We start from the raw sequence: 13,155 nt of genomic DNA on the forward strand, positions 1-13,155 counted from the left end.
ATAAGGGTGTTTTGAAAAAGGGGAAAAAGATACGGAAGACAATTGACTTTTTAAAAAGTGAACTAGAAAGTGGACCCTAAATTGAATTTTATTTACGAAGGCTGGGTTTTTTCGGTATAATACCGCAAACGATTCATTTCATTATCATGAGGGAATAACGAACATTTATCCAGCCAATAAAATCCATTTCCCCCGATGAAACCATCGGGGAATGATTTAATCTTCATATTTCGCAGACGTTTATGCACTAAAAATATAATGCATGTTAAGACTTCATGGTTTGTAATATTTTGAGCTGGCAGCTTAAATATACAGAGCAATAAATCAAGAAACAGTGCACTCTTTTGTGCGCAATTAGTATGTACTTTTTTTGTCAATTTTTGTCAAGGGGGGGGGGGGGGGCACTATACTTCTCTAATCGCCAATTCCAATTTCCTCTGGCAGATCAACGAGCTACAGATCAGCAACTGCAAAGTTGTATGTAAATTCTCGACTCTTTTTTTTTTTTTCGCTTAACAGATGCGCTTATTTTTCATCTTTTCCATATCGCAGATTTATTTATTGTCTTTGTTGAGCTTGCGATTGATGTTCATTTCGTTGATGATTTTGAAAAAACAAATATAACATTTTAACTGAAACCCCACCCGTGACCACTTGTTAGTTGTTACTAATAGTTTTTCTATCAAAAGATGTCGTCATTTAACGGAAGTAAATAATTTCTTTCCAGTCTAATATATATATATTGTTTCTTTTGTTTCATACATATATTTTTAGGAATAAGTATACTATTGTCGATATATTTATTGTTTTTCTTTAATATTGAGAAATGCTCTTGGAGGTAAAGTCGGTTGGGTGGGGGTTCAACAGTAACTGTATTTTATTCCTAAACAAAATTCAAGCTCAATTTCAAGCTTTCATTGAAACAAATTAAACAAAATAGAATCAAAAGTAATTGGTATCAGAGAAAAAACTTCCATTATTACTCACAATGTCCTCTATTGTATTGTGATTATTTATACACAAATGTCCCCTATTGTTTTGTGATAATTTTTACTCAGATTTCCTCCATTGGTTTAAGAATAATTTATATACACGTCCCTTCTTGAATTATGATCAGGTACGCATACATGTCCGTTATGATTCGCAATGATTTATAAAAAAAAATTCTATTGTATTGTAAGGATTTATACAGGAATGTCCCCTTTTGTGTTGTGATTTTTTTATACCCACAATGTCCCCTATTGTATTGTGATTTTTTATACACAAATGTCCCCTATTGTATTGTGATTTTTTATACACATATATATGTCCCCTATTGTATTGTGATTTTTTATACACAAATGTCCCCTATTGTATTGTGATTTTTTATACACATATACATGTCCCCTATTGTATTGTGATTTTTTATACACATATGTCCCCTATTGTATTGTGATTTTTTTATACACATATATATGTCCCCTATTGTATTGTGGTTTTTATACACAAATGCCCTCCCCCCATTGTATTGTGATAATTCAAACACACAGTTCCCCTATTGTATTGTTTTGATTAAGGCATTTTTTTAATTGTTTCCTAAGATTTTTACACAAATGTTTTCTGTTGTTTTGTTATAAATTACAAAGATCTCTCTACTGAATCGGGATAATCTATCCACAAATGTCCCTATAGCTTACTTATCTGCTTTATCCATTTGTTCTCTAGTTTACTGCTATACTTACATGTAATACATAATACTGTTGACAAATATTGCTATCTTGGTATAAATCTTAAATGTAATGGCAAATTTAACCTTTCTGCAGCTCAGTTAGTGGATAAAGCCAGAAAAGCTTTATTCAAGATAAAGAAAACCCTTGGAATACATAATTCCTGTCGATTACTTGAAAAATTGTTTGATACCATGGTAATTCCTATTTTGCTATACGGAAGCGAAGTTTGGGGTATTGAGTCAGTCATAAAAAATTCAGGCTCGGCATCTTATGAAAAGTTTCATATTAAATTTTTAAAAGAAATCTTAGGAGTTCATTGCAAAACTTCAAATAATGTTTGCTATTCTGAACTCGGGAGACTCCCAGTCAGATCAAAAATTATTATGTTTGCTATCAAATACCTTGATCATTTAATTTCATTTGAACATACGTTGACATATGATATTTTTATCAAAACTAAAGAAAATAACACATGGTCTATGTGTTTAAGGACTTGTCTTAATAACTTAGGGTTTTCTTATTTAACAAATTTTAATATGTCATTGAAACCAGTTCTTGGCATTTTTAAGCAACGTATTCATGATCAAATATTACAAGAACAAAATGCAAGTATTATGAACTCCTCAAAACTATCATTTTATCGAAACTTCTGTTTTAATAATAAACGTGCACATTATGTTGACAAACAAGAGTCACTGCATGATAGATCTTTTGTAGCAAAAATTAGGTTAAGTGCACATAATTTAGAAATTGAAAAAGGTAGATATGTTGAAATTAATAAAAATGATAGGTTGTGTAAAGTTTGTCAAAACCTTGATATTGAGGATGAAAAACATTTCATTTTGCTCTGTCCGAAATATGAAGCACAGAGAAAAGTATTCAAAACAAAATTATCTACTTTCCCTAATTTCAACCAAACAATCCATAATAATGAAAATTTGTTAAAATCATTGATGAAAACAAGGTGTAAAAGGGTTCTTAAAATATTATCTTCATTTTTATGTCAAATATCTGATATTAGAAAAAATGTTTTAGCTATAAATGAGTAACTACATTGTTATGAATTATTTAGTATCGGATGAGTACACTACATTATTTGCTACACCGATTGTCTGTATTCTAGTTGTGTTCTACTGTATTATTATGCTTATTAATATGTTCTGTATGGGCCTTTACCAATTACTGTAATTGTGTTTGTGCCAATAAAATATTTGTATTTGTATTCCCTACTGTTTTGCGATAATTCTTAACAATAATTCCTCTACAGTAACTGTATTGTGCTAATGTAATACAAATGTATACATGTGTATAATTCCTTATTGTATAGTAATAATTAATACACAAAATGTCCCCTGAAATGGATCCTGATAATTCAAATATACATTTCCCTATGATAAACGTTCTACTCTTGGTTTTATTTAGGGAACGAGTTTCCTACTGTATCGGAGATACAGGGCGGGGCTTAAGACGAGGGCGAGAGCTCGAGCCGCACACCGCCCTTTGTCTCCGATACAGTAGGAAACGTATTCCAAATGATTTGTGTCATGACCTTTCTTACGAACTCACTTATTTACATGCGTATTTTGGTCTCAACCAATCAAATGATTTTGCAGAAATTGGTTTAGTACCCCATTTTCAAAAGTCGCAACTAAAATGCCGAGTGAACGGGAAGTGCAGGAATCTTCAATTTAAATAATTATAATTATTAGATGTGTATGTAATGTGTTTTCCGCAAAATTTAATTTAGATTTGATTACGGAGGTTTTCCACTCTCTATTTAGCTCTTACCAACACTTTTTTATCATTTAAACTACAAGTGTGCAAAACATTTTGATCCATCTTAAGAAATATTTGGGAATGTTATAGGGGGCATATTTTCATGTCACAAAACATGTTCTACATGCGAACAATTTCTAAATCGAGGCAACTTATTGACTAACACGTTGATGAAACAAGAATATCAACAGTCTCATTTGAAGCCATCATTTCACAAGTTCTATGGTCAATAAAATGACTTTGTCAGTAAATACAATCTATCATTAAGTCGAATGCTGACTGACGTTTTAAAAACTAATTGTTATGCCATTATTTACACATTTAATTGTCAACGGATTTTTCCGTTTTCCCGATCATGACAAGGAGCACTGGGCGGGTGTCATAAAAACGTAGGTAGATATGAGGCCTTAAACATAGGGAATAACTCTGATTTCATTGTACATCTGAATTCCAATGGCGGCTCGGTATTGTTGGATAGTATTACCTATCATGAGTTAAAAAGAAATATGTGACCTTCATAAAAAAATAAGCAAGTGAGCCGCGGGAAAAAAGTTGTGAATACAAGCACATAGTTTGGTTGAAGTAGATAAGAAGACTGTGAACATCTGATAAAAAAACAAAACAAAACAAAACAAAACAAAAAAGACAAACAAACAAACAAACAAACAAAACCAAAAACAAAAAAAAAACAGCAAAACTGAAAAAAGAAAACAAACTGACAAAAAATAGAACAAATACTATAAGGGTAGCATAAGTGATTCAGTCAAAACTGATATATACTGAAACGCAAAAGAAACGCAACATCATATTTTAGGGGGAAATATTACATATAGGATATAATTTTGTATCTAGAAAGTAAGGACTTCTTCAATTTTGTAAATATCGGTAATTTAACAATTGAATGACTTTCATACTATCATCGGAAGTAAAGTTTGAGTCTGCTTAACAAATATCAGAAATTGCATGTTTAACAAAATATTTGGCAATAATATGGGGTTTTAAGGTATTGTATCTGTTTATCATAAGTAAATCAGCAATGTTCCGAAAAATAATTTCCCCTATTTTTTCTGTAAGCGATGTCAAGGCTTCCTGAAAATGACTTAAGTAGACATTTCCATTGCTCTAGCTGGAAAATCTCAAAATAAAGGTAATGGAGAGTTGCAGATGCAAATATGACCTACATCACGCCTGAACAGTCTCTTACGTATCATTAGCATGAATGACTGTCCTTGGACCGGAAGTCCACGGGTTATAACACTGCGCTTGGCTAGAGAAAATTCGACCTCATCATCTGAAAAACAGGCATTTAAAAATGGCAAAGAATATTTTCTTTCGCTCACATCTTGAGATTGAAGAACCTATTGCATCGTAGAAATCAAGCTGCAATTGTTGTGCATGGCAGACTTGCACGCTGTAATTGGGGGGGGGGGGGGGGGGGTTAACAGTCTTGTGGCAATTTCTAAAGTTAATAGATAATCATTCAACAGTTTCATCAAATCTTTGAAGTTTTCAAATCAAGTTTTACCTAAGTGTATTCATTTTTTGAAAATCATTAGATAAAAAATTCAAATATTTGTAGATTACTGCTTTTGCGTTTCTTTTGCGTTTCAGTATATATACAAAAAGACGATTGATCACTATGAGAACAACTAGTTTTAATGCTACAGTAAAGAACCCTGTCCATAATTTTTGCTTTCTAACAATAAAATATCTGAAATACCTGAATACAGGGGGCGGACCTTTTATTTTACTGCGTTTTAAGGTCCACCTTGCCTCTTTCTCTTATTTTTATGCTACGAAAAAAACCTTGTACAAAATTTTCGCTTTATAATAGTAAGATATCCGAAATACAGAGGGCGGACTTTTATTTTACTGTGTTTTAAGGTCCGCCTGGCCTCTTTCTCTTATCTTTATGCTACGAAAATAAACCTTGTACAAAATTTTCCCTTTGTAATAGTAAGATATCCGAAATACAGAGGGCGGACCTTTTATTATACTGCGTTTTAAGGTCCACCTTGCCTCTTTCTTTTATTCTTATGCTACAAAAAAAAAAAACTCTGTCCACAATTTTCGATTTGTAACAGTAAGACACCTGAAATACAGAGGGAGGACCTTTCTTTATGCCTCGTTTTAAGGTCCGCCCTCCCACTTTCTACAGCTTTTATGCTACTGTCGTAAATAAACCATGTCTGAAATTTTTGCTTTGTAACATGTAGATAGTTGAAAAACAGAGGACGAAACTTTTATATGGGATGGTTTAAGGTCCGCTTGTCACTTTCTATTATTTGTATGCTACGAAAATAAACCCTGTTCAACATTTGTAAGATATCTGAAATACAGAGGGCAGACCTTTTATTATTGCTGTGTTTTAAGGTCCGCCCTGCCATTTTGACTAGTTATGTTAAGGAATCAAACCCTGTCCAAAATTATCGCTTTGTTATAGTAAGATATCTTAAAAAAAAAAAAAGGATGGACCTTTTATTCTACTGCGTCAAAGGTCCGCATTGCCCCTTTCTCTAGTTTATATGCTACAGAAAAGAACCCTGTCCAAAATTTTCGATTTCACATTATTTATATTGCCAGATAAATATTTGGCGGTCGCCATATAATTTTCAGGTGGCCGCCAGATAAGTTATCTGGCGGCCGCCAGAAAAATATTCTTCTACCTGGCACCTACTGGCTTCCGTATGTTTCGAATATTACCTGATAAAATTTTGAATAATGATTATATGAATATTTCCGGTATTGGCTGGAGAAATTTCCAGTAGTACAATGCATTTCGGGCGAGGAAGAGGGGAAGGGGGCTAAATCAGTTTATAAGTGGAAAAACCTATGAATTAAAAATTTTTTCCTCCGCATAACCGTGACTTGCCAATGTCCATAAATGACTAGAATAAATTATCAGCGCTTTTTGAGAGATAAATATTTTTCAATTGATCTGAAATTAGACTGAAACGTTATAAGAAAGAATTAAATCCAAACCATTATGGTCTCCGACGATGTATTACATGAAAAACTCTATACATAACGCAAAATCGAATTTTGTTTAAGAATTAAGAATACAGTTGTGTTGTTGTGAGGAGTAATTTCTTTTAAATATAAAAATGTACGTCACACCTGAAAGAGGGGTGCACAAAATGTATGCTTAATTAAAAGAGAAAGTAGCAGAAATCCCCCCCACCCCATGATTGGTCTCTAACTTTTATGTTTGATCATGAACACCTTTATCCTCTGCGGAAATCTTCATCCTGATAAATTGTATGTATTCATTCATTAAAAAAATATGGACCCTAACCACACTGCAAATTCCGAATTCACTTCTTGTGGTATTCCACTAATATCTGCGTAGCGGAAATAAATAAGTGCAATCAAATTTTAATTTTATCTTAACTTTAGCAAAATTTCATCTGTAATCAAGCAGGAATAAACACACTGGTATTTTTTTTTTCACAAATTAATCCTTCTTTTCCTAAGAATAGGTACTTATATATCATGGAGAATATAATGACTGGCTAACGGTCAAAAACTTTCCTTCATTTGCAAGTCATGTACCATGATAAAAGTTTATGGATTCTGGGATTGCTTTAATAAGGAAACAGTAAAGACGGAGTAAAGATGTTTGCTCTCTGAGCTTGCTCTCCACTGCTAGGAAGAGCGCTTTGTCTAAGAAAGTTGCATTTTCAGCAGATACGTGAAGGAAGGGGGGGGGGTCCTTTCGTTAATGAGAAAACGGAGTTCAGTGCCGAAATGATCACTGGATAAAAATTATATTACAGCAATAGGTATTATTTGCGTTAATAATGCAGTGTTTCTTCAGCAAATCTTGTGTATCTGCTTCCTGTGATAAGTGTAGTGGCGGCTGGAGAGGATGATTTCTTTATTAAGTTCTTCGGGTCATTTGTGCGAAGAAAAGGTGCAATCGAAACTGCTCCTCCAAACTGTTCCAAAAAGGAATATTTTCCGGAACATTATTATCATTTGGGAAAAATCACCAGGACTAAAAGTATTTTAGACGAACGGCTTGATTTAATTTATATGTGGTTTATTATATTGATTAATCTCTCTCTCTCTCTCTCTCTCTCTCTCTCTCTCTCTCTCTCTCTCTGGAAAAGGATGGTGATCATTTATTGTAAATATTTAAGTTTTCTCTGAAATTGTTCAATTACCGATCATAAAATCGTAGAATAAAACTTTTGAAACAGAGAAAAAAAAAATACAAACAAACAAGTAAATCTGAACTGTGTAACTTTTTTTTAAAGGGGATTGGGGGGGGAGGGGGTCATAAAAGCCTCTAGTATTAGATGAATCTGAGTTTTCCGCCGGGGGGGGGGGGGGTTAATATATAAACCTGGATTTTCTTCTGAAATGCTAAAATCATCGATCATAAAAATATCAAGGTAATTAAAAAAACTACATTTGTAATGCCATCTGTAGTCCAAGGAGATTTTTGTATGCAGTTTTTACACCACAAGCATGGAAATGTGAAAACAAAATAAACGGCACTGCTAAGAGCAACTAAATAAGGAGTAGAATTCCTGCTCTAGAGATATATTGTACAAACAATGAACACAACAGGGTAAACCCTTCTTTCTTCATATAATATAAACAAACTATCTTTAATTTTATGGGTTTAAATCAAGATTAAAACCTTTTGCACTACCCGGACCTTTAAACGTAGGCAGACCTTTTTTTTATACGGGCCGGACCTTTTCTTATAAAAGGCGGACCTTATATGTTATCGTATTAGCCCCCCCCCCCCCCGACCTTTAAACGAGGCGGACCAAATATCATGCGACATCGATCGGCAGGGGGTGCTTACTCCTCCATGGCACTGTGAACTCGACTGTTTTTAACGTCCGTGTTTGCCCTGCTCACGATTTGTACGGTTTCAACATAGGCACTCCCCAGCTTAATTGTTAAAAAAATATATCTACTTTACTGTAAACATAACATATTTATAATATAGTAGATATATATTTTTTAACAATTAAGCTGGGGAGTGCCTTTGGGTTTCAATGGACTTTTGGGGCTTATTACTGTTCGTTATCTCCATATTTGATTTAAAATATAAAACATTCAAGTACCTATGAAGACAAGAATCCTGAATAAAAGGCACAAAAGAGAGTATTTTGCATTCTTTTTTGAAAATGTCCCCGATTAGATACAATGAATCAAGTACTGGTGTGTGAATATTTAATGAGTGTGAAATAGGTCCCCGTTTGTGCTGTAAAAAGTGCTTGGCTCAAAATTAAAGATATTGACATATTCTTATTATATTCGCCATCAGAGTTATAGGAGAACTAATATTTTTGGTCAAAAGTCAATGAAATAATAAAAATAAAGAAGTCCCCACTTTGACAGTCTTTAACCCCTGTCCCCGTTTGACACCTTTCACATGTATGTGTGTGTGTGTGTGTGTGTGTGTGAGAGAGAGGGTGCGTGCGTGAAAGGTGTCAAACGGGGACAATTGTTTGTTTACACACCTTCCAACCGGGGACAACCTCCCAACCGGGGACGTCCCCGGTTGTCTTTGATTAAAAATAGCGCCAAATTCGAAATCAGAGATGTCTAATTACCCCAAAAAGCCGAAAAGATCCGTTTTTCAACATGTTGAAAAAATGTCCCCGGTTAGTTAGGATTAAAACATGAGTGTGAGTGTGAACTTTTCACAATTACCGAAGATTGTATTTGGGGGTTACACACGGGTCCCCGTTTGTATAGTGAAAAACAAGTCACGTGACTTTTCTGAAACAAACATTACATTGAGATATCATTCTTGCTTTTTATCTGGCATTTTATTTTAAGAGAGAGAATTTAGATATATTATTTATCCTTACTCATGTATGAAGATCAGTCCATCCAACAAACGTTCAATCAATGGAACACCTGGGTTACAGATGTATGATCGACTTAGCATTTATGCTTGTGACGTACACTAGTACTTTTGTTACTGAATGTTTTTAGATTATCATCGCAATATACTCATTTTGCGGTTTACAATTTGGCAATTCTGTATTCGATTGTCTTCCCTTTTTATCTGGATTTTTTTTTTAAATTTTTCAGAGAAAAATTTAAAGATTTTGGTTGCAATTAACACATATAAGAGCGCAAAATTTGCTTTGAATTTATACATAATATAATTTTGTATTAAATTATATCAATAAGAGTAGTTTTAATTTTTACGAATAAGTCAAACACATGAACCTTTAATTTAAATACTTTAAACACTAAAGATGAATTATAGCAAATTGCTCTTTATGAAGGTTTTGTATATAAAGGAGATGGGCGAACAAGGCGTGCAGTATGCTATGGCATTAGATACTTAAAAATCATATCAAATTTGTGAATTAAATATTAAGAGTTAAGTTCTCATAATTGAAATTTATGAAATTATGACAAACGAAACGTTTTGGTTTAAAAAAAAAAGAAGCTATTCTATAACCAACATTTAAAAAAATAAAGTCGTATTCCTGGGGTTCAAACCCTGGCAATAAAAATCCTGAGTATTAATATCTTTTTAGACTAACGTTAACACGCTTTACAACTCTGGATGAATAATGACATTTAAATCATGTTTGTAATATGAACATTGACTGAATGGACTTGAAGTATCTCTCAGAGAGATACCAACGTTTTTTCATAAAAGTGTTTTTCAGGTTTATCGGATGCTTGCTCCATGTTTTCTTTAACCATAAAATGTATACATTTACGCAAGGCCATTGAGCAGTTTAAAAGGGGACACCTCCCAAAAAATTTGACAAAGAAAAAAAAACTGAACCGTCCAATCTCGAAAAGGGGAAGAGGGAGGGATGATTATGGACATTTCCCTTACATTTTGTTACAAATTTAAAAAAAAGTCTTGGAATTTACTCGATTTTACAGCAACAAAATAGAGGGGGGCAACCGGCATCTAAATGGAGATTATTCTAAAAAAAATACTCAGAAAAAGTGAGGGGACCCTGCCCCCCCCCCCCCCCCCGTTCTATGGGGTTGTTTCCAATTTTTGTTTTATTCTTGAAATATAAAATGAGGTATCAGTTCGAAATTATATTGTTTATATTGCGTTTGAATTCTGCAATCAGTTTGATTTTCGTAGATTTGTCCTTGATTTCGTGGCAAAATAATACTCAATTGAATTAATATGAGTTTTATTGTATAATTTGCAGAGTTAATTTAATACTACATATAAGTATACACTTTACCAGATCTGAACTTTATCATGCATTTTTTTTTTGAAAGGAAGGGGTTGGTGCGGAGGTGGGATGGGGGAGCTACAGTGTTTTTACCAATTTATTTGTGATCTATTATTTGCCTGGCTAAGGATGGTAAACATACCCATATATATGCATGAGACTAGATTGAAATTCCTAAACTTGCCTCATTAGCGACAAATGCATGTTATATGATTTATCATTTAATTAAAGTTTCATAACATTTCGACAGCCTGAGATTTCTGAAGGGGAGAGATACGTAAAGAAATCTCAAAATATCAATGAATACTTTTCTTCACGAAAAAAAAAGATCTACAGGTATGTGGTGTTGAATGAGCAGAGGGAGGGGGCAGTCTTATGCTGTCTATATGTAACGGCGAATTGATCAGTGTGCGCAGAATACGTTTTTTTTTTGCGTTTGGGGTATGATTTAAAAAAAAAAATTCTTCCATCAAATAACAGTAAAATATCACTACCATCTGTTTTAATTTACTGTACATACTTATGCACATCAATAACATTGCACTTGCAGATAAAGTTCAAATACTACAAAAACTATAAATTAAACCTGCGCGATTCATAAGTTAACTTATATAGATTAGTTACAATAAATCGGATTAATTAAAAGTATCTTTTATCTATTATTAAGCATTGTATGTACTCCTACAACCATTTTATCTGCTAATTTCAAATTAAAATGTCAAACTTTTATAATACACAGAATGAATTGCAGTCCCGGTATGTGGAATTCGTTATCGTTGTCGTACAATGTTTACGAAAATGGACTTGATCAGAGTCGAAAGAGGGAAAGGAGGAAGGCGTGAAGAACAGTGAAGAATAATATTCAGATTTATTTATTATTTGATTGCCTTCATGAGAATAAGGCCCTGGAGGTCAATATTTCACAAAATAACTTTTTGTAAATTTTGATAGACCAACTCTCTCTGAATTTAAATATACACCACTTTCATAAATATCTCATTCTTTCACTATTTTATGATCATTTTAGTAGGCGCTTCAAAACGACGTTAGGACGTAATGACGTCGGATGCGTCAAATTCAGTTTCCAATTATTCAAATTATAACTTTCATAACACATATAAACTCTGGATGATATTTTATGTATATGTCTTCTCCCAAGCTCCTAAATTGTCAATATATTCTGAAGTTGCCTTAGTTTTTACATGTGTACAATTCCAGAGGCAGATCCAGTAATTTTGAGGGGGGGGGGGTCTAGACAGGTTCTAGAAACGGATTGTATTAATTCAAAAATATGATACATGTACTGTACAATTATACATTAGGCATTTTTTTTTATATTTGAAAGTATAGCCCAGTTTAAAATTTATATATATAAAGCACATGTTAATTAAAACATAAAAAAAACTACACAGATGTCCCAGACAAAGGGGAAATCCATCCCCAATAAAACCATGTATTTTCTGTATCAACGATAAATACTAATAGGAACAAATATTCACACACGTCATGGTGTAAAAAAAATGTTTCTAGAAAATAGTTTATTACGTAGTTCGTAAAAATTCATATACATGTATTTAAAAAATTTTTTTTTTAATTTCCAAGTGAATCTTTTTGTATACGCTGAGTGTTAAAAAAATCTGCTTCTGCGCCTATCTTAGTTGGATTAGAAACAGGAAAAAGAGGCACATAATCATGTCTTAGGATTATCTTATAAAAGTTAATCTAGTATATGAAAATTGATACTTTTCTTTTCACAAGTAAATTACTTTTTATCGAAAGCGGTTATAAATGATTCTGTCCTTTAAAAAAAAATATCTTTCTTTCTTTTTTTCACCTTTGCTATCTTTAATTGATACAATTTAATTTCAAACGTTTCCTCCTTTTGAGGCTTATAAGACATGTACACAACAAATGACATCTCATTTCTTAAAAGGGCCACTAATGTAATTTCAAAAAGAAAACATTCGGGATATTGGTTTCTGTAATAAATGATTCCTTATAGTATCGAATATTGACTTGGCAATGTGCGATCATATTTCCAGATATGAATTCTCAAATGTCGGACATAGAAATATAGTTGACAGTCACGTACATGTATCTTGTTTTAGCTAATAAAAGCTGAAATTGTTTTTATTATTTTTTTCTTACATGTACAGTCATACATTAACAAAAATTCGTCCTTACATACCTCAGGGTTTTCAATGTTGTTAGAAGTAGTAAAAGAATTTAAAAGAATTTATTATACCTCATTATAACTGTTCTATACAACGCGTTTCCTGATTGGTCCAATACAATCACTTGACAGGGTCATAAAACTTCACATTTCCCTGTCGCCGTTGTGCTAAACTACATCGAAAACATCGTACATTTTTCCCCTTTGCAATACGTATCGTTCGTTAAACTAAAAATTCCGAGAGTTGCAAAATTAATAATATTAGAAAGGGTTCATCTGCCAAACAGTGACGAAATTAGCAATT

The sequence above is a fragment of the Saccostrea echinata genome, unplaced genomic scaffold (genome assembly GCF_033153115.1).
Source record: "Saccostrea echinata isolate AGI-Se365-2 ecotype Australia unplaced genomic scaffold, CSIRO_AGI_Sech_v1 ptg000045l, whole genome shotgun sequence".
Lineage (NCBI taxonomy): Eukaryota > Metazoa > Mollusca > Bivalvia > Ostreida > Ostreidae > Saccostrea > Saccostrea echinata.